Genomic DNA, 22188 nt, shown 5'->3' on the forward strand with positions numbered 1-22188 from the left:
TCATTGTATCCCTTATTGTTATTTTTTTGCCCCTATTGTCCCCATATTGTTATTATTGTTCCCCATAGAATCCCACTATTGTTATTTTTGTGCCTTTATATTATTATTGTTAGGTCAGCTTGGTTATATTGTGACCCCTTAGACTCCTATATATAGAAAGGAGGTTTTGTCATTTGTATCATCCAAGAATTGTTCATTTGTGTAATGTAAAGGAGGTTTCCCCCTCGAAGAGGCTGAATTCTAAGGTGTTGATCTATCTTTTTATCTTTTTGTGCGCTGGTTGCCTAAAATTTGGTATCAGAGCTTTGGATTCTAGGGTTTTGCTGCTCCAAATAGGTCATCATGGCATTTTTTCTATAACTTTTTTTCTGTGACGTTTTAGAAGGAAAAATAAAAACCCATGTGAGATGAAATTGTGCTGAACCTTGGGTCAAAATTTCAGAGCTTTTCTGGCTATATTTTTGGAGATATGACCTGAGGACGTTAGGGTTTTTGCAAGCTCTAGAATTTAAGCTAAAACAAGTCATCATCGAATTTTTGCTATAACTCTTTCACTATGAAGTTTTAGAAGCTAAAGAAAAAACCTATTTGAGAAGAAATCAGTCTAAATCTTGGCTCCAAATTTCAGATTCTGTTTCACTATATTTTTGGAGATATAGTCTGAGGAAGTTAGGGTTTTTGCAGACCCCCGAATTACATTCCAAACAGGTCACCGTGGGAAAATCATCATAGCTGTCTCTCTGAGCATCATATTGAAATTTCGTAAGAAGTTAAAGAAAGAGGATGAACTGTAGTTTCTTGTATATATTTTTGAGATCCAAAGGTCAAAACTGTGACACGTGGCACTTCATACAAGTTTGCTCTTCTGAAAAGGTATATAATCAGGTCATATTGGGAGATTGTGCATAAATATTTCTTAAAGAATCCAATCTCGGTTAGACTAGTGGCATTGGAAAGAGGATACAAAGGGCTATAACAAGTCGCAATTTCAGAATGGTAAGAGATGAAATCACAAAAATACATCAGATTCAATATCAGGCTCCTATAAAGTGAAAGAAAAAAGTGTGTAGTTTTTTTTTTTCAATTTTTGCATAAGCTTGGTTTGAAAAATTAGTTTGAAGGAATCCAAAGGGCATAGTGAAGCATTATTATTGGTAATTGATGCCCCAAAGAAAGAAAATGGAAACACCTAGTAAGTAACATGAAAGCTCTGGCATGACTCATGAAGAAGAGAAAGAAATGCAACATGATATATCAAAATTACAAGACCAAGTACAACAAATGTCACTCACACAAAATGTAACAGAAAAGACGTAGAAGCTAAGATGGATTGTTTAAAGGAAGGCATGGAAGCTAAGATGGATGGTTTAAAGAAAGGCGTGGAAGCTAAGATGGATGGTTGAAAGAAAGGTGTAGAAGCTAAGATGAATGGTGTGGAAGCTAAGATGAATGGCGTGGAAGCTAAAATGGACAGTGTGGAAGCTACGATGGATGGCGTGGAAAGTACAATGGAAGATTTGAAGACATGCATGGAAGATTTGAAGACAGATTTGACAAAGTTTCTACAAGAAATGCTTACTAATGGCGAAAAGGTAGTAAAGGAAACTCATGATGAGAACAAAATAAATGTTAATCATGATTTCATAGACTCTAATGTTGGATCAAAGAACCACCATGTTCTAAAGATTGATATGAGGAAGTTTGATGGCAAGGATCCTAGAACATGGATACTACAGATAGAGTAATTTTTTGATCTCCGTAATGTGCAAAACACACAAAAGGTACGCATTGAAACTTTATATTTGGAACCAAATCAGTTTGTATGGTATTGATGGCTTTTCTCTCGTAAAAAAATTGCCACTTGGGCTATTTTTACAAATGAAATGATAGCACATTATGAGGATACAAAAAGCAACACTTTTTTAATCCAATTGATGAATCACAAACAAAAGGGTTCAATTATGGAGCACATTGAGGACTTCCAAAAATTGAATATAAGGGTAAAAGATATTCTGGAGGAGCATAGGATTGATATGTTCATAGGGACTCTAAAAGATAACATCCAACATGAGGTTCGCCTTTGGGAACTAGATTCATTGAAGAAGGCATTCAGGTTGGCAAGAAAAATGGAAAGCAAAATTATGGCAACAAGGAACCCTTCCACTCACAATCATAAAGATGGAAGTGTTGTTGCCCCTAGCCATCCACAACCTACAAGGTTGACACCACAACAATTGGAAGAAAAAAGAGAAAAAGGGCTTTGTTACAGTTGTGATAGAAAATAAACTAAAGGTCATAAGTGTGCCGAGAAAAAAACATTTACATAGATTGTGAAGAGGAGGAAGAAAAGGAACAAGAAACGTCAAAAGAAGAGGATACACACCAGGAAAAACCCCTAAAAAAGAAGAAATGAATCTGACCATATCTTGTAATGCATTGACTGGAATTACCACTCCTCAAACTATCAAGATAGAAGGGCATATCAAGAAGGAAAAGGTAATAGTGTTGATTGATTCAGGAAGTACACATAATTTTATTCATTATAAGAAAGCCAAAGAATTGAATTGCTTCCTATATCCAACACCAGAGTGTCAAGTGATGGTTGCAAGTGGAGGAACCATAAATTGCTAAGGAAAATGCCATAATATCAAGCTATCCACGGGAGAATATGTATTGAATAGCCCAATGCTTTCCATTCCAATGGGTGGTGCTGATGTTGTACTAGGAGTCCAATGGCTACAATCCTTGGGTACAATAGCCTTTAATTTTCAAGAACTTTTCATAAAATTCTCTTCAAAATGAAAGGAAATTGAATTAAGGGGTATCGCAGGGAAACTGGGAAAGATAATTAGCTCTAATGGAATGACAAAGCTTCTCAAGAAAGAACAATGAGGCATAATTGCACAATTATGTTCACTAGAGGTTCCCACATCGAAATCATCCATTTCTCCAAATCTCCAAAAAGTCTTGGACAATCATTCCAAGGTATTTGAGACTCCTAAAGGCCTCCCACCTATTCATGATCATGATCATGCTATCAATTTGATTCCAGGAAGTGTTCCTCCAAACATCGGGCCTTATAGATATCCCTATTTCCAAAAGAGTGAAATTGAATGTATCATTGCATAAATGTTAGAGGTTGGTATAATTCAACCTAGTCAAAGTTCTTTCTCTGCTCCAGTAGTATTGGTTCACAAGAAGGATGGATCATGGTGCATGTGTCCAGATTATAGGGAGCTCAACAAGCTCACTATTAAAGATAAATTTCCCATTCTTGTCATTGATTAATTATTGGATGAATTGCATGGATCAATTTACTTCACCAAGTTGGATCTTCGTTCAGGATATCATTAAATCAAAATGAAGACTGAAGACATTCCAAAAACAACATTTAGAACTCATGAGGGTCATTATGAATCTTTGGTCATGCCTTTTGGCCTTACTAATGCACCTTCTACATTTCAAGGTTTGATGAATTCCATTTTCAAAACCTTCCTTAGAAAATTTGTGTTAGTATTTTTTGATGATATACTAATCTACAACAAGTCTTGGAAGGATCATGTCCAACATGTTGACATGGTGCTCAAACTATTGGAGGAGAAACAATTGCATGAAAAAATGTCCAAATGTTTCTTTGGAGTACAAGAGGTGGAATATCTAGGTCATATTGTATCTCATGAAGGTGTTAATTTAGACCCTAGCAAAATTAAAATCATTAAGGAATGGAAAATCCCCACATCCATAAAGCATCTACGAGGATTTCTCGAGTTGACAGGGTATTATCGCAAGTTTGTTAAGAATTATGGGAGAATAGAAGCACCTCTAACAACATTATTGAAGAAAGATACATTCTCATGGACTTCAGAAGCAACGAAGGCCTTTGAACATCTTAAAGAGGCAATGTGCCAAGCACCAGTCTTAGCTACACCGGACTTCACAAAAACCTTTATTGTGGAATGTGATGCCTCAGGAAATCGAATTGGTGTTGTTTTAATGCAAGAACAAAGACCCATTGCTTTCGAAAGTCATCCAATCAAAGGAAAGTATTTACAAAGCTATTTATGAGAAGGAAATGCTGGCAATACTACATGCACTTAAGAAATGGCGACCCTACCTAATGGGAAGACACTTCAAGGTAAAAATAGATCATGATAGTTTTAAATACTTTTTGGAACAAATATTATCTTTAGAAGAGTAGTAAAAATGGGTCACAAAGATGTTGGGCTATGATTTTGAAATCATCTACAAAAAAGGGAAGCAAAATGTTGTGGCAGATGCACTCTAGAGAAAGGATGAGAATGTGGAAGCATTTCTTTGCTCCATTTATATTATCCAACCAGATTGGATAAACGAAGTAAGGGATGAATGGAAGAGTGACGAGGAAGTGTGGGCACTCATTCAAAAGATACAACAAGATCCCAGTACATCTGATATATTTAGCTGGAAAATTGATTTGTTATGGTACAAGGATCGGTTATACCTATGTAAGAATTCCAAACTGAAACAAAATATCCTTAGGGAATTGCACACCTCTTCGTTAGGAGGGCACTCATGATTTCTAAAAACCTACCACAGGGTTAAGAAGGATTTTTTTGGGATGGCCTTAAATCGGATATTCAAAAGTTTGTGGTGGAATTTTTGGTTTGCCAACAAAATAAAGTTGAAGAAATTAAGACCCCAAGACTATTACAATCCTTATCCATTCCAAGCCAATGTTGTTAGGAGGTTTCAATGGATTTTATCACAGGTTTACCCAAGTCCGAAGGAAAGAGTGTTATCATGGTGGTAGTTGATAGACTTACAAAGTATGCACACTTTTGTGCATTATCTCATCCATTTAAATCAAATACAATTTCTACTGCATCTATGGAAACAATTCAAAAGCTACGTGGAAACTCAAAGTTTATTGCAAGTGACAAAGCTCCCATTTTCATTGGAAATTTTTGGACATAATTATTTATTTGTCTTGGGACTTAGTTAACTCATAGCTCATCTTATCATCCTCAATCTGATGGGCAAACTGAGATAGTAAACAAATGTTTGGAAGGATATCTTTGTTGCTTTGTATCTGATAAATAGACACAATGGGTCAAATGGTTGCCTTTGGCTGAATGGTGGTATAACACTTCCTTCCAAATTGCAACAAAAATGACCCCATTTATGGCACTTTATGGATATCATCCACCATTCATCACATCATATTTAAGAGAAAATTATAAGGTTCAAGTAGTGGAAGATCACATCGAGCATCAGGAACAAGTTCTCCAACTCTTAAAGGATAACCTTACCTTGGCACAGAATAGAATTAAACCGCAGGTAGATCAACATCGCAGCAAAAGAAGTTTTGATGTAGGTGATTGAGTATTCCTACGACTACAACCATATAAACAAATGTCCCTCAAGCAAGCCAAGAAGGATAATAAATTATCACCAAAGTATTATGGTCCGTAAAAGGTGTTGCAAAAGATAGGTACTATGGCATACAAATTGGAACTTCCTGCATCTTCCCGAGTGCACCTAGTGTTCCATGTTTCATGCTTAAAGAAGGTTATAGGTGACAGGATTCCAATTCAAACAATATTGCTAGAACTTGATGAGGAAGGAAAAGTCATATTGGAACCTGAAGTAGTCAAAGAAATAAGAACTCAACAGCTACAAAGCCGATCAATTTCAAAGTATCTCATCAAGTGGAAGAACTTACCTGTTGAAGATTCGACATGGGAGAATGAGAATTTTATACAGAAGCACCCAGAACTACTCAAGCATTGAGGACAACACTTTTTTGAAGGAGAGGGGCCTATTAGGTCCCTATAATACTAGTGATTCCCCCATTACTATTGTCATTATACCCCTTATTGTTATTGTTGTGCCCCTATTGTCCCCATATTGTTATTATTGTGCCCCATAGAATCTCACTATTGTTGTTTTTGTGCATTTATATTAATATTATTAGGTCAGCTTGGTTATATTGTGACCCCTTAGACTCCTATATATAGAAAGGAGGTTTTTTCATTTGTATCATCCAAGAATTGTCCATTTGTGTAATGTAAAGGAGGTTGCCCCCTCAAAGAGGCTGAATTCTAAGGCTTTGATTTATCTTTTTATCTTTTTGTGAGCTGGTTTCCTAACAAGACCCCCCATTTCCTTAGAGATTGGTCAAACCTAGGATGAATTCATAGCCTGAATCTAATTTTCTTAGGGAGTTGAAAAATTTGCATGTACGAATTCCTCTGTTGCAAGCCCTTAAATAAGTACCCATCTATGATAAGACAGTGAGAGATTTGTGCGTCAAGGAACCTAGGAGGAAGCCTAAAGACCTTGCCAACATACATATGATGGGGAAATTATCTAAATTAATGTCTGATCGGCCTCTCCTAACTAAGTACAATGATCCAAGAAATCCTATGGTCACTATCTACATTAATGGTCATCCCATAGCTAACACATTGATTGATCTCGAGGCTACCATTAATGTAATGACAAAGGACCTCTTTATTGCTCTCAGGCTACAGGGACTCAAACATACTCCTACTGTGCTTGAATTAGCAAACAAGTCCCTTGTTAAACTCGAGGGGATTCTAGAGGATATAGTGATTACAATAGCTTCCTCGAGATATCCGGCTGATTTTCTTATCTTATAGCCCAAATCCAACTTGGGGGGCATCCTTTGATCCTAGGGAGACCTTGGTTGGCCACTACAGATGCATTTATAGGCTGCAGGATGGGATCTATGGTGATCTCGGATGGCCATGCAACACAGAACCTTAATCTTTATCCCCCAAAACCAAATATGGATGTGTACAACCCTTGGTGGGATGATTTTGAGCCTGAGTCATATCTTTCCCTGCCACTCCTGACTTTGGGGAAAACCCAATATTTTAAAAATGAGAGAGAAGATGATGTCATTAACGGTTTTATTAGTAACTCACTTTCTATTGCTTATGTTAAAAATGCAAATGAGGAAGAAGAAGTGGAAGATATAGATTTTGAAGAAATGAGGACCACTCTGAATATTGCTAGTAGTCCAATTGATATTGAATCTGGAAAGTTTTTGAATGTTAATCCCAACCTGACTGCTGAACAAAACCAACGGCTGTTACAGAAGTATAAAAAGGAATTTGCATGGGATTATATGGATATGAAATGGATCCACCCTAACCTATGCACTCACCATATTTATTTGAAGGATGGATGCAAACCAGTCAGACAACCACAACGCTGCATGAACCCTCCACTAAAGGAGGTGGTGAAAGAAGAACTACAAAAACTCTTGAGTGCTAATTTTATTTATCCAATATCTGACAGTCAGTGGGTGTCGCCGCTTGTCATTGTTCCTAGAAAGAATGGCAAGTGGAAAGTCTGTGTTGATTATAGAGAACTCAATAGGGCCACCCAGAAGGACCATTTTCCCTTACCATTTATAGATCAGGTCCTCGATACTCTCTCCACAAAGAAATTCTTTTCATTTTTGGATGGATTTAGTGGCTACAATCAGATACATATTGCCCCAGAAGACCAGGATAAAACAACCTTTACTTGTCCTTGGGGAACTTACACATACAAAGTACTTCCTTTTGGGCTGTGTAATGTGCCAGTAACCTTTCAAAGGGAAATACTAGGAATTTTCTCTGACTTTTTGAATGACTACCTGGAAATAGTCATGGACGATTTCACACCTTATGGAGATGCTTTCGAAACAACATTAGTCAATCTGGAAAAAGTGTTGGAACAGTGTGTATAGACTAATGTTGCTTTGAGCACTGAGAAATGTCACATGATGATGACTAAAGGGATCGTGCTTGGACGAAACATTTATGCTGATGGAATTAAGGTAGACCCTGCAAAAAGAGAGGTAATTCTAAAAATTCCAACCCCCAAAACATAAAAATAGGTACATAGTTTCTTGGGGCATGCAGGGTATTACAGAAGATTTATAGAAAAAATTTCAAAAATTGCATCACCATTATTTTCCTTGCTCATGAAGGATGTTGATTTCTTGTGGATAGGGAAGTGTGAGCAGGCCTTCTTAAAGCTAAAATGGTGTGTATCAGCAACTCCAGTCTTGCGAGGACCTAATTGGGAACTATCATTTCACATAACTACAGATGCATCGGATATTGTTGTACATGATTTTTTGGGCCAATTGGAGGATAAGAAACCTTATGTTATTTACTACATAATTAAAAATCTAACCTCGACTGAGCTCAACTACACAATGACTGAGAAGGAGTTCTTAGCAATCGTGCATGCCATTAATAAATTCTGACATTACATCACCGGGAATCAAGTATTTGTACACATTGACCATTCTGCAATTTGTTTTTTAATGAATAAGCCAATTACAAATGGTAGGATTACACACTAGTTATTACTGTTACAAGAATTTGATATACTATTGTAGATAAGCATGGAAAAGACAATGTAGTATATGACTTTCTTTCTATGCTAACTATTTATGATAGTTGCACTCCCACTGAAGATTCTTTCCCTGATGAATATCTTTTTTGTATTTCTACTTACTCACCTTGGTATGCAAATATAGCCAATTATCTTGTTGCAGGGAAGTTTTCACAATATTTGTCCTCCAAGGAGAAAAGAAAAATCATACAACAAAGTGCTACATACACCTTGATAGACGGGAACCTCTAACACACTGGACCAAATTTCCAAATCAGACGTTGTGTTAGAGAAGATGAGGTCTTTGATATCCTTAAAGCCTATCATGAGGAACCCTGTGGAGGACACTTCACAGACAAACGGACATGATACAAAGTCCTTTCAATAGGGTATTATTGGCCAACAATATTTCAAGATGCCAAGAAGTTTGTGAAGGGATGTGATAGTTGTCAAAGGATGGGCCAACCACTACAATTAGATGAGATGCCGTTACAGCCCCAAATCATCCTAGAACCTTTTGAGAAGTGGGCTCTAGATTTTGTGGGACCAATTAATCCTTCATCTAGACAGAGATCCTACATCTTGGTCTGCACTAACTATGTCACAAAATGGGTTGAGGCGAAGGCACTAACTAGAGCCACAGAGCAGGTTGTCTTAGACTTTCTATCTGAAGACATCTTTCTTCGATTTGGCATACTTAGAGAGATGGTCACAGACAGAGGGCCCCAGTTCACATTTTATAAGATCCAGGAGTTGGTCGAGGAATATAAAGCCCATCAAAAAATCACAACACCTTATCATCCACAAGAAAATGGCCAAATATAAAGCACTAACAAAGTCATTGAGGGGATCCTTACTAAGACTGTGGCTAGTCATCGAAGAAATTGGGTTGACAAACTTCCAGAAGTGTTATGGGCATACAAGACTACATGGAGGAATAGCACTAGATTCTCACCATATGAACTTGTGTATGGCAAGAACCCTTTATTCCCCATTGAATTTGAAATCAAGACACTAAGGACAGCATTGTAGGTTAATTTGGATTTGGATACAACACAAAGGTATAGATTGAACCAGCTCAATGAATTGGAGCGGAAACGGTTGGCTACTATCCAACAAACAAACATTGTCCAGCAGCAAAGAGCTAAGTGGCATGACAGATTTATAAAGAAAAATAAGTTCTAGAAAGGAGATTGGGCTCTCTTATATGACTCAAGGTTTAAATATTTCAAGGGTAAGCTCTGCCCTAGATGGCTAGGTCCTTATGAGGTAGATGCAATCTTTGACAATGGGACTATAAATTTGGTGACCATTGACAATGCAAGGACACCATTACCTACGAATGGGCACCATCTTCGGTTATATCACAAACCTACCTTAAGGGATTCATTTGTCAACATTGTCACAAATTTGGATCTACAGATTACGGGAATAGGGGAAAGCCCTCCTGTATTGCAAAAATTTATTTTTTCCAGTAAGTGTAACAACTGAAAATCAACTTCGGTTGGTGGTTGTTACACCTTCAAATGATATATATATATATATGGCGGTGAAAACCTTTCCTGGGTGTAGACAAACACTTTTGTAGCAGTTGAAAACCACCTGGTGGAGGCTATTACACACTCTGTAACAACATTTGTTATTTCAAAGCATATCTTACAATAGTTGTTGTTACATGATCTTTTCTTCTTTATCTTTTTGTGGAAATTAAAATAATATATATCAGTCGTCTTGGCTATTACACCTGTAGCAACTGACAACTTTTCAGGAATAAACAAGATATTTTACTGTAATAAGTAGTAGAACATCACCATGATCCTCGTCATCAGAATTAAGTTCACACATCTCGCTGCTGGAGCTTGGTTCACACGTTGCGTCACCCATTACTTCGCCCCATGTCACCCAAGTATGTCATCAAAAAGGTAATATTGAATTTGTTTTATTTTGTAATTATGGAAACATAACATGACTCTTGATGGCCGAGGACGACTATCATATTTATGTCAGGGGGGGGACGAATCATATTGCAACATGACCTTCGCATGATTTGTGATTATTTGAAAAATCCTGCAATTAAGGCCGAATGAACTGGTAGTTATTGTTACTTAATGTTGATCATACCAAAAAGGGTAAGTGTACCATCGACGAGACCTCCCCATGACTCACCATTAAGGCAAAATTCATTGTGCAGTATGAACCATGCGTGCCAAATCCCAATTCGAAATCCTCACTTGCGCCACCCTGCCACCCTACCATTTACCCCTGCTGGAAGCACTGAATCCCCATTTAGAGTGCTTAGAGAGGAGGAAGATAATAGTGCAGGCGAAAACAACTAGATTGTGTGTCAACTACCTCAGAGCACTTAAAGGGAAGGATAAGCAGGTGGAACAACACTGAATTTTGTAACCAATGGGAGGAGCAACAATACGGCACAAACTAGGGTCCACAGAAGCCTTGGAAGATTGCTTGGAAGCATGCTAGATTTTCAAGGATGTAGGTTGGTTCAAATTATTCCAGAGGTTGGAAGGATTAGACAGTGTTGTTGCCATGGAATTTGGAAAGAATCTGGAGTGAAACCAGACAGAGATCAGAGGGTTGATGTTGGAAGTCACGGAAGAGGTGATTGCTAGAGTAACAGGATTGCCAGTGGAAGGGAAGAGATGGTTCAACAGGAAGTTCAATGACCCCTCACTGAAAGGGGATTTCCTCCAAGAAGAAGAGTCGTTGGTAAAGAAAGGAAGGGGAATTGATAGACTGTCACTCCCCTAGCCATGGGTGGATGTTGCCCTCTACCTCATCAAGTACATTACTTGTGAGGGAAGGGCAACAATTGTGTTTAATTATCATTTTCCATTTCTGAACCACCTCCAGCATCAACAGCTGATCAACCTTCCTTATTTCTTGCTGGGCAACATCAAGCACATGATCGTGGGTGTGAAAACAACTGCACACCTAGAAATGTGTGTTACCAACCATGGCCTTATCAAACTCATTATGCTGGACACTTTGAGCCGACATGGCAAGAATTGGGAAGAATTCATGCGGAAAAGGCCCAGGACCACCCATAGAAGGCAAACCAAGACACCTGAGGAAGCTCTAGAGGTGACAAAGGAGAAACCCCAACCCTCGACAGTAAGGGTCAGCAAGAGGCCGATTGATAAACCAATTGGCGATAGGAGGCCGAAGTAGAGGATAAGGGTTAGCGGGCACCCAGAGTCCCCATCCATGTTAAGAAATAATAAAGAAGCAGCAGAGCAAAAGGACGAGGAGCAAGCTCAGCCAGAAGAAACTTCTTCTTCAGGTAAGAGCGAAACCCAGTCCTTGCTATCAAAAATTGAAATTCTAGAGAAAGAAAATAGAGAATTGAGGGAATAGCTAGCACAAGGAAAGGCAGAGCCAAGAGCCTTAGGGCTAAACAATGTAAACTTTGAAACAGGAACTATAAACTCAAAACGGGAACTCTCGCCAAAAAAACCTCAAAAAGACATAAAAAACAATGTTAAAAATGAAAAGTGTTGATGCTGGAATAACACCTTTTTTTTCTTGAGTAAATTTTCAACATGTTTTAAAAATGACGGTGAAAACCAAAATTTTGGGCAAAAATTATCCAAAAAACACCATCAAAACGAAAAGTGTTAACGTTGGGAAAACACTTTTTTTTTCAAAAGTAAAATTTCAACATTTTGAAATAATGGCATAAAATATTTTATCGTGACCCCGAAAAACATTAAAATTTAAAAGAAATAATGAAAACATAAAATAAGATAAAAAATAAAAAAATTAAAACAATGAAAAAACACAAAACAAAAAAAAAGTTCAAAAAGATAACAAAACATAAATTAAAATATATACTAAAAACAAAACATAAAATAAAAATTAAAAATGAAAAAATCAAATCAAATATCAAATAAATAAATAAATAAATAAAAAATCAATCATAAACATGTAAAAAAAACAAAATTAATGATAAGAATTAAGGAAAAAAAAAACATTATAAACAAATAAATAGTAAAATAAATATTTAAAAAAATGGAAAAAAAATAAAAATAAAAATAAAATAAAATCTTCTAAACCAAAAAAAAAAAAAATTGGCAAAAAGAAAAAAATATATGGAAAAGAAAAAATAACATTTAAAATAAACTGAAAATTAAGTAGGTAAGGAAATAAAAATTAAGAAAAAATTAAAAATAAAATTTAAAAACAACCTAGATTTAAAAAAAATAGAAAATTAACAAAAAAAATAAAAAACTACTAAAATTAAGACTAAAATGTTGATTACTTAAAAAAACAAATATAAAAATGTATATAAAAAAGACAAAAATGTTTAAAAAAAATTATCTTATAAACCATAAAAGAATTTGTATATATATATACATATAAAATTAAGTAAGTAAAAAATAGAGAAATTGAAAAAAACATTAGCAAAAACTAGGAAAAAAAATAAAAATTAAAATTAAAAACAAGCTAGTTACAAAAAAACAAAAACTAGTAAAATTAATATTAAAAAAACAAAAATTAACTCAAATTATTAAAAAAAAAAAAAAAAAAAAATGAAAATTATTTAAAAAAAACCAAAAGCATATTAAAATATAAAAAAAACAAAACAAAACAAAAAAAATTAACATTTAGTTTTTTTCTTTAAACAATTTCTTTTTTTATTAAAAAAAAATTGTTATTATTATTTTTTTTTAAACAATTTTTTTTTTCTTATTTTAAAAAAAAAAAAATTCATTAAAATTTTTTTAATTTTTTTAAACGAATAAAAATTTTAAATTTTAAATTTAAAAATTTTAAAAAATTATTAAAAAAAAAAAATTAATTAATTATTTATTTATTATTATTCTTTTTAATAGATTTTTTTAAAAACATTTATTTTTTAGTTTAAAAAATAATCATTATATTAAAACAAAATTTAAAACATTTTTTTTTTAAATTATAAATTTTAAAATATATAATTGTTATTTAAAAAAAAAATTAAGTTTAAAAATTTTTAATTTAAAATCATAACATATATGAATATGATTTAAAAAAAATTATACATACAGAATTTTTGAAATTTAAAATTTATATTTATTATTTTAAAAAAAAATTGGTTTGCCCGCCCCCGGCCGCCCGTGGTGGCGCGGTAGTTGGCGGAGGGTCCTGCGCGCGCAGGCCCTCCGTCCACGGCCGCGCCACCACGGGCGGCCGGGGGGCGGGCGTCCAATTCCGCGCAGGACCCTCTGCCCACGGCCACGCCACGACGGGCGACCGGGTGGCGGGCATCCGATTCGCGCAGGACCCTCCTCCCACGGCCGCGCCACCACCAGCGGTCGGGGGGCGGAATCGGACGACCGCCCCCCAGCCGCCCGTGGTGGCGCGGCCGTGGGCGGAGGGTCCTGCACCGCCCCCGGCCACCCATGGTGGCGCGGTAGTGGGCGGAGGGTACTGCGTGCGCAGGCCTTCCGCCCACGGCTGTGCCACCACGGGCGGCCGGGGGGCGGGCATCCGCGCAGGCCCTCCGCCCATGGCCGCGCCACCACGGGCGGCCGGGGGGCGGGCATCCGATTCCACATAAGACCCTCTGCCCATAGCCATGCCACCACGGGCGGCCAGGGGGCGGGCGTCCGATTCGCGCACGACCCTCCTCCCACGGCTGCGCCACCACCAGCGGCTGGGGGGCGGAATCGGACGCCCGCCCCCCGGCCGCCCGTGGTGGCGCGGCCGTGGGTGGAGGGCCTGCACGCAGGAACCTCCGCCCACGACCACGCCACCACGGGCGGCGGGGGCAGCCAAACCAACTTGTTTTTTTTTTAATTTCTTTTTTTAAATAATAAATATAAATTTTAAATTTTAAATTTTAAAAATTGCGTATGTTTAATTTTTTTTTTAAATAATATTCATATATGTTATGATTTTAAACTAAAAATTTTTAAACTTCATTTTTTTAATTTTAAATAACAATTATATATTTTAAAATTTATAATAAAAAAAATGTTTTAATTATTTTTTAATATAATGCTTATTTTTTAAAATAAAAAATAAATGTTTTTAAAAAAATCCATTAAAAAATAGATAAAATAAAATAAAATAAAATTTTAATTTTTTTTTAAATAATTTTTAAATTTTTAAATTTAAAATTTAAAATTTTTATTCATTTAAAAAAAATTTAAATTTTTTTAATGAATTTTTTTTAAAATAAGAAAAAAATTTGTTTTAAAAAAAAGTTAATAATAATAATTTTTTTTAATAAAAAAAGAAATTGTTTAAAAAAAAAATTAAATGTTAAATTTTTGTTTGTTTTTTGTTTTTGTTTTGTTTTGTTTTTTATATATTTTAATATGTTTTTGGTTTTTTTTTAAATAATTTTCATTTTTTTTTTGGATTAATTTGAGTGAATTTTTTTTTTTTTAATATTAATTTTACTAGTTTTTTTTTTTTTTTTTTTTTTGTAACTAGCTTGATTTTAATTTTTATTTATTTTTTCCCTAGTTTTTCCTAATGTTTTTTTTTCAATTTCTCTACTTTTTACTTACTTAATTTTATATTTATATTTTATATTTTATATTTATATTTTTTTATTTTTTTCAAATTCTTTTATGGATTATAAGATAATTTTCTTTTAACATTTTTTATTTTTTATTTTTGTCTTTTTTATATATATTTTTTATATATGTTTTTTAGAGACAATTATTTCATGTGGATTGAAAATTTAATTAAAGATGTATAAATATGTAGAATATCAAAAATGCATAATATCGACATTCTTTGAATATGCAAAACAATAAAAACTTCACTACAAAAAAAATAAAAATAAAAATAAAAACAAGAAAATATGAAAAAAAATACCACTTCCAAAGTTATTAAATTTACAAAATAATTATTTACATTTCATACACAAAATAATAATAATAATAATAATAATAATAATAATAAAAGCCTCTTAAAAAAAGGGCATGGTGTAGAATTACCACTTTTTTAAATCAACATTAAAATCACTACCATTCTAAAACACAATGTACATAAAAAAAATTATAGTGCAAAAAACTATGCTCTAAAAAGAACATGTGTGTTCTGCATCACCCCTTTCCAAAATCAGGTCACTTTTTTGCTATCTCTACACAACGGGTAACAGTATCAGTTCTCGTTTCAAAGTTTACATTGTTGCTAGATACTTCTTAGCAAAGGCCATGGATAGGGCTAGAAGGGAAGAAATATCAGGCACTTTGTTTGTAGCCTGTGCTAAGAAGTTGGTAGAAAAAAGATTCAAAGTTTGTGCAGCAGACACCACCTCAAGGGAGAATTAAATTGAAATCTGGGAAGCTATTACACAAGAACCTATCGAGCACGTTACTGTTACACAAGAACCAACAATCAAGACAACACAATCCACAGGAAGTGATTGGGTAATGGATACACAGGAGCCCTTGGATGATACTATTGTTTCAACAGAACTAGAAGTCAGGGAAAATTTTAAGAACCCCCATAAATTTATATGTAAATGGGCAAATCTACATGGTATATAGGAAAAATGGAAGTTGATTTTAACAATAATATAATATGTATATATAATTTTTTGGCGAATCTCTCACCAGGCATGGCGAATATTTTACTCAATTATAAAATCTTGTAAGATCTTGGTATTACCATGGGTCAATACCATGGGTTATCATAAACCTGGAGCTTAAAAATTACTATTAGTAATTTATAAAAATTAATAAAATTAATAGTTGATTTCTATTTTATTTTTTTATTTTAACCAAGCTAAAATGTTTAGCATACATTAAATTACAACATCCATTTTTACTCTTGATCCACCAAGCCCCGAAAGGGATCAAATATTTTTTTCACTCTATGCTAGTTTGCATATCACGATATTTGATACCTCTCGGGGGTTAGTAGATCCAGAGTAAAGATGGATCTATGCTGGTTTAATTCCCCCAGGTGAATACCATGGGTCAATACCATGTGCCATTTTGGTGAATACCATAGGTCAATACCATGTGTCATTTTTATTTTTATTAATACTAATATTAAGGTTAATAATGTTTTTTTACATGGTATTAATAATAATCTAGTCCATGGTATTTGTCCCATAGTATTTTGCCCATAGGTTTCACCTAAATATAACACATTTTTTGAGTGTTCGTAAATATAAGGTGACTTATGGAGTAAATATAAAAAAATGTTTTATTTGTTTACCATACCTCTTTTACAAATATGGTATTTGGCCCATAGGATTCACTTAAATAAAACCTCTTTTTTGAGCCTTCATTAATAGAATGAGGGTTATGGACTAAATATAAAAAGAGGTTTTATTTATTTACGATACGTCTAGTTTATTTATATTTATATTTATTTACCATACCTCCACTTTACTTATATTTTTATTTGTTTACACCCTTGCATGTATATAAGGTGACTTATGGAGTAAATATAAAAAAATGTTTTATTTATTTACCATACCTCTCATTTATTTATATTTTTATTAATTTACCATACCTCTTTTATAAATATCGTATTTGGCCCATAGGATTCACTTAAATAAAACCTATTCTTGAAAATGGGCGAATGGAAGGTTGTAACTCCTAATTTCAAGGGCTAAATTTACCTTTTTTACCCTCTCCCTTAAAATAAGGTGGGCTATTTGAGGTGATTTGTAAAAATGTACTATGATACAAAATATTCGCCCACTAAAAATTTAAAACCCCTTAATTTCGCCAAAGGGCGAACATTCACCCCTAAAATTTTCTATGCTAGCAGTCGAGGAGGAAGCCAACCAAGGGGAGGAAGGGAAAGATAATATCCATGAGCCTATGGTCAACACTACTGCTACACAAGAACCAGCAGTGAAGACAGAAGCTGATCCAAAGAAAAACGAAGTATAAAATTCTGTGGATAACACTACTACTACACAAGAACCAACAGTGAAAATGGAAGATGACCAGGAAGATGAAGAAATTGTGACAAAATCCACAGACGAAGCTGTTGTTACACAGGAACCAACAGCCGGGGTGGAACAAGTTTTCCCTTAGGAGGCTACTACACCCTCAATTAATAGTGCATGTGGAAGAACATGGGTTCCTAAGGAAGGATGGTGTTCTAAGAGATTGTTGTTGTTGCCAGAGCTGCAAAAGTGGAAGAAGTTGGCGCTCTCTCTATAGGAGGGAGTGATCTCACTCAAAGTGCATAAAAGAATGATGGATTCCCCGAGAGAAAAATGGCTAAAAGAATAATTGGAAAGAGAAGAGGAAGCATGGAGGCACAAAGAAGTTATAAAGAAGAAGGATGAACAACTGTATCCGATGAATTGACAGGTCTTGGACCTGATGAACAATAAAACAAAACTCTGTGACCTTGCTCTAAACCTACTAGCATGCAGGCGGCCATCCCCATCATACCCAGTGTTCCTTTGGGAATGTTATTACTTATTTCAATTAAAGGCAGTCTTTGAAGGTAGGTCCTATATGGGTTCTTTAACCCATACTTTTTTGGAATATTTTTGCTCCTGTGACTTTGATGACTAGAGCTTGTTGTGTGATCTGTTCTTGCACAATATCATGTGTGAATATGTTAGCACGAAGATGGTGGTGAGTGTCCTCTCCTACATGGGGGACTTGTAGTTGCGGGCCTTCCTTTCATTCATGAGGAATCAGATTGAGTGGCACCTGGCCAAGAAAACAATAGAAGCCAACGAGGAAAGAACAACATTGTGGGTCAGGGCTAAACCAAGATGGCTTACGAACTCCGACGAGAGTTTAAACTATTCCCAAGAAATCCAGAAATCAGAGAACAATCGACTACCTATAGAAAAATAATCGCGAGGATCTGCCTCAACCTGTTTACAAATATGAAAAGCCGAGTGCTAGCCGGATGTCTCAAGCGCACTGAGGCCTGTAGCGCAAAGTTACAGGAAGGGGACCCCTTTGAATACAGGAACTTCATGGCTGTTGTTACATGGGTGCCAGAATATGCTCGGATTATGCAGACACTGGGGGCGTTCTGGATTGGCCTCAGGTTCAAATTTCCTTTGATATGGTTGCCATTAGATGAGTATCAACCTGATTACCATTTATGTGACTATGAAGAGGAATCTTGGCCACGTCAGTTGATGGCCATTCAAGGATTTAGAGCTCTAGGTGATGATACTGCTGGTGCCTACAATTTCACAGATTTGCATCGGGGGTACAGTAGAAGGAACTGAGATTCTACATGGGGACATGCAGTTGCTTAAGTTATGGGGAGATGTTGGGTGTGGTTTTTTACCTATTTTCTGTGCATTCTTTCCCCAATTTTGACCTTTCTGTTCTCCAAGCTTATGACTTTACATGATCAAATTCCCTGTTTTCTTACCTTTTTAACCTATTCTACTATCATGTTACTTTATTGTATTTTACCGAATAATACGAGGCTTTATTCCTTTTTGTGGCTAACTGGGAGAGTATTGAAGAAGTATTTTGAGAAGGTCTTATTTTTAGGTGATGGCTCACAAGAACAAAGTTATGAAGCAGACAGACATCACGAATTAAATGCAGAAAAGGGTAGAACAGTTCGTTGTTGCACCCTGGATGTTGTTACATGTTGCTGTTACACATAGGATGTTGTTACACGTTGTTGTTACACATTGGATGCTGTTACAGGATGTTGTTACACCATGCGCTGATATAATAATTTGCTGTCACAGCAAAAGTGTTGTCGCTAGTGATGCCATGTCATCCTGAACTGCCATTCACTCGATGTTGTTGCGCCGAAGCTGGAAAATGTGGGTACTATTCCACATAACAACTATAGGCAGTAGGAATTGTTTATTTTTTGAAGCAACAAGACTCAAGAAGTTGCAATCATAACTGATGTATATTTGTATTTAGCAATAGGTTGTAACTACTTTTATTTTTGATCAGCATGAGAATCATGAGATTCTCATGACTGATCTGTTTCTCATTTCGGGTTGTAATAACTACAAAAGAATCGATTTTTCATGTACAAGGAGATGACATATAGAAGAGTATTGTTACTCTGCTTCTGTAATTCTGAGTTTGTTTTTAATATCAATAAGCACGTTGATATTGTTACTGTTCTTCATCTGATTCGTTAATCACTTTTGTGTTATTCCCATGCCTGCTGAGGAGGAAAGGCCCTCCTCTTTGGCAAGGATTACAGTGATATAGGTAGTGTACATTCTAGCTTAGTTAATTGATTTACGGTTTCTCGTTGTTGCTATACAAATCGTGGATTAAATTCACTATTGTTTCTATTTATATTATGTTGTTACACTGAGTTAATCAATAGAATGGTAGTAACTAGCTAGAGTAGATATTAGTTCCTGTGTGGCGCACCTTTACTTTGATAGCTGCAAGTTATGATTTAATTCTGGAGAGTGTTTGTATGTCTACACGCATGGGTTGATTCAACAATTTAGATCAATGACATCTTTTACAGTTTCTGCATTTTCTTATTCTTGGCTGGAGTGTATCAACACAGACAGTGCGAACTCCATTGAAACAGCAAGACCTACCCTGGGTTGACAATTAATGTTGCAGTCTCAGTTACATAATATTGATTAAAATAGCACTACAGGACCCAGTTGCAAGGTGGAAAGGCCACATAACACAAGAATGTTCTAGATTGGCACAAGTGTGGAAAAGTGGACCCACTAGGATATGTAAGCCCAAAAGGTTCTTCCCAAAGTTTATTAAATTTGCTACAAGTAGGTTCTCTGGGCTCACGAGGCTCCAGGACATCATGGCACACAATTGGACACATGGAATAATTGGAAGGGTACAAATGACATATAGGAGCGGTTCACGTAAAATTTCAAGGATGGAAATTTATGTTAATGTTTATAGACCTTAGCGAATCTCTCTAGTCCATGATATGCCATCTATAAATTGTTTGGTGGTATTTCTGTAAAAATATTTAAATTTATAATAATTTTATATAGTCTATATATAAAATTTTAACAAATTTAAAGGGAACATAAATTTCTACTATAAACTTTGGATGAAACATTTTTAGGAAAAATGGAAATTAACGAATCTTTTTTTGGAAAAAACATGGAAAATTAACCCACTTGTGAATATTAGCCCCTAAAATTTTCCCTGGATCGGTCCCACTGGGATGAATAAGCTTGAAGGTTTTTCCTTGGTGTTTTAGAGGCAAGGCACATTAAAAAGGGCCTGGTGTAATGGAGTCGTTGTTATAGACATTTTTGTGCCTCGCATCATGGAGCATGGAATGTCAATAATTACAGGGATCCTCAGTCCCTAAACATGTTGTTCTTACCCCTAAAAGAACAAGGTCATCAAACAACAGCACTTCCAATCAGTTCTCCACCTGAAAGCACTTCAAAACAGGCTTATTTTGGATCATGTCAGCTGCTTAACTGAGCTTTTGCGCTGTAATGCAACTGTCCCACTCTGTACCTGCGCTGAAAGTCAAAAGTAATGAAGGCTACCTGCGCTGGGCGAGATTGGCCAAGTGGCACAGTCATACTGCAAGGTGTCAACTGCCCAGGAAGCTTCCAAACTGACACTTGGTTCATGAGATTCGCCCTGTGATGAGTAAGAGGTACTTGATCACCATGTGTAAGCAAGGATCTCCAAGTGGACTCAAGAACTGAAGATTAACTGAAGAGGGAGAGGACACTAGTCAGCTCTATGCCAGCCTCAAGCTGACTTATCCTCTCTTCTTCTCTCCTATATATAGAGCTCTTTTATGAGGTCTAAGGAGGCTGGAATTTTGTGTAAAGCAAGGAGGTGCTGTTGGATTACAGTTAGAGCTATTGGGTGATTGTTTTACTAGAGGTGAAGAGGAGAGTTCTTGCTGCTGGGGAGGTGCTGCTGGATTGGAGCCATCATTGGTTGTAACCTTCTCAGAACCCTGTTACTTCTATCAATAAAGTTTTGCATGTTCTCCTATATACTTGTATTACATTGATGGATTGTATTTACTTGTATATTTGATTCACTCTAATCCATGCATCGGTTATGAGTACATGTATCTTGTAGTTTCCTCTCTTGTTTTGTGCAGGATCTATGTGTAGCTGGACCGGCAAAGAGAGCAAGGAGCTGGGAACAAGAGACAAAGAGAGAGGACAAGGATCAACTAAGCGAAGGACACCAGGTTGGTTAATCTTTTCATCCTTCTCTCTGTACTTTCATAAAGGAAAACATCAAAGCTTTACTTTCAGTTGTTGCTAAAGACTGTCACCTTTAGAGTAGGGATAGGGTCATCCGCATCGGATACTTTTCCCCACAACAAACTGGCGACTCCACTGGGGAGCCTAGTATCTTGTTGGTGTTTGTAGTATTTTGCTATTCATTTCTTGAAGAAAAGAGTACTAAATCGAAAAGCTTTTGACTATATCAAAAGCGAAGTAGAGGGACTGCTACTCTTGCTCATTTGCTGAGCAAATTCAAGATTTGAAGAGCCTATCTACAAAAGACTCTTTACTCTTTGTGATAGATCTTCATCCTCTTGATCATCCCTTAGCCTGTACTTGACCTATAGCTTTTTATTTCATCAAAAACAGTGCATTTTTGAGCTTTTTATGACCCGGAATTCTTTGTAGACGAAACTCTCGTGAGTCAGTGCAGGCTGTACACAGGCAGTCTGCATTACAGCGCAGGTACTCCCTTCGGGAACTGCGCTGAGAGTGAAATTGGCAGACTAGAACCTGCGCTGGTCCAGTTAGCCCTTGTCTTGCTCAGTCTTCCTATTGTGTCTTGGCCCTGTTTGCACTTGTTTTTGGCTGATTGCTTGCTGGTTATTGTACTTGCTGTAAGCCACTTCTCCTTGACATTATTCCGCCTC

This window comes from Pinus tabuliformis, chromosome 2_2 (genome assembly GCF_031772625.1).
Source record: "Pinus tabuliformis cultivar Carrire ecotype Pingquan chromosome 2_2, CPIR1, whole genome shotgun sequence".
Taxonomy (NCBI): Eukaryota; Viridiplantae; Streptophyta; class Pinopsida; order Pinales; family Pinaceae; genus Pinus; species Pinus tabuliformis.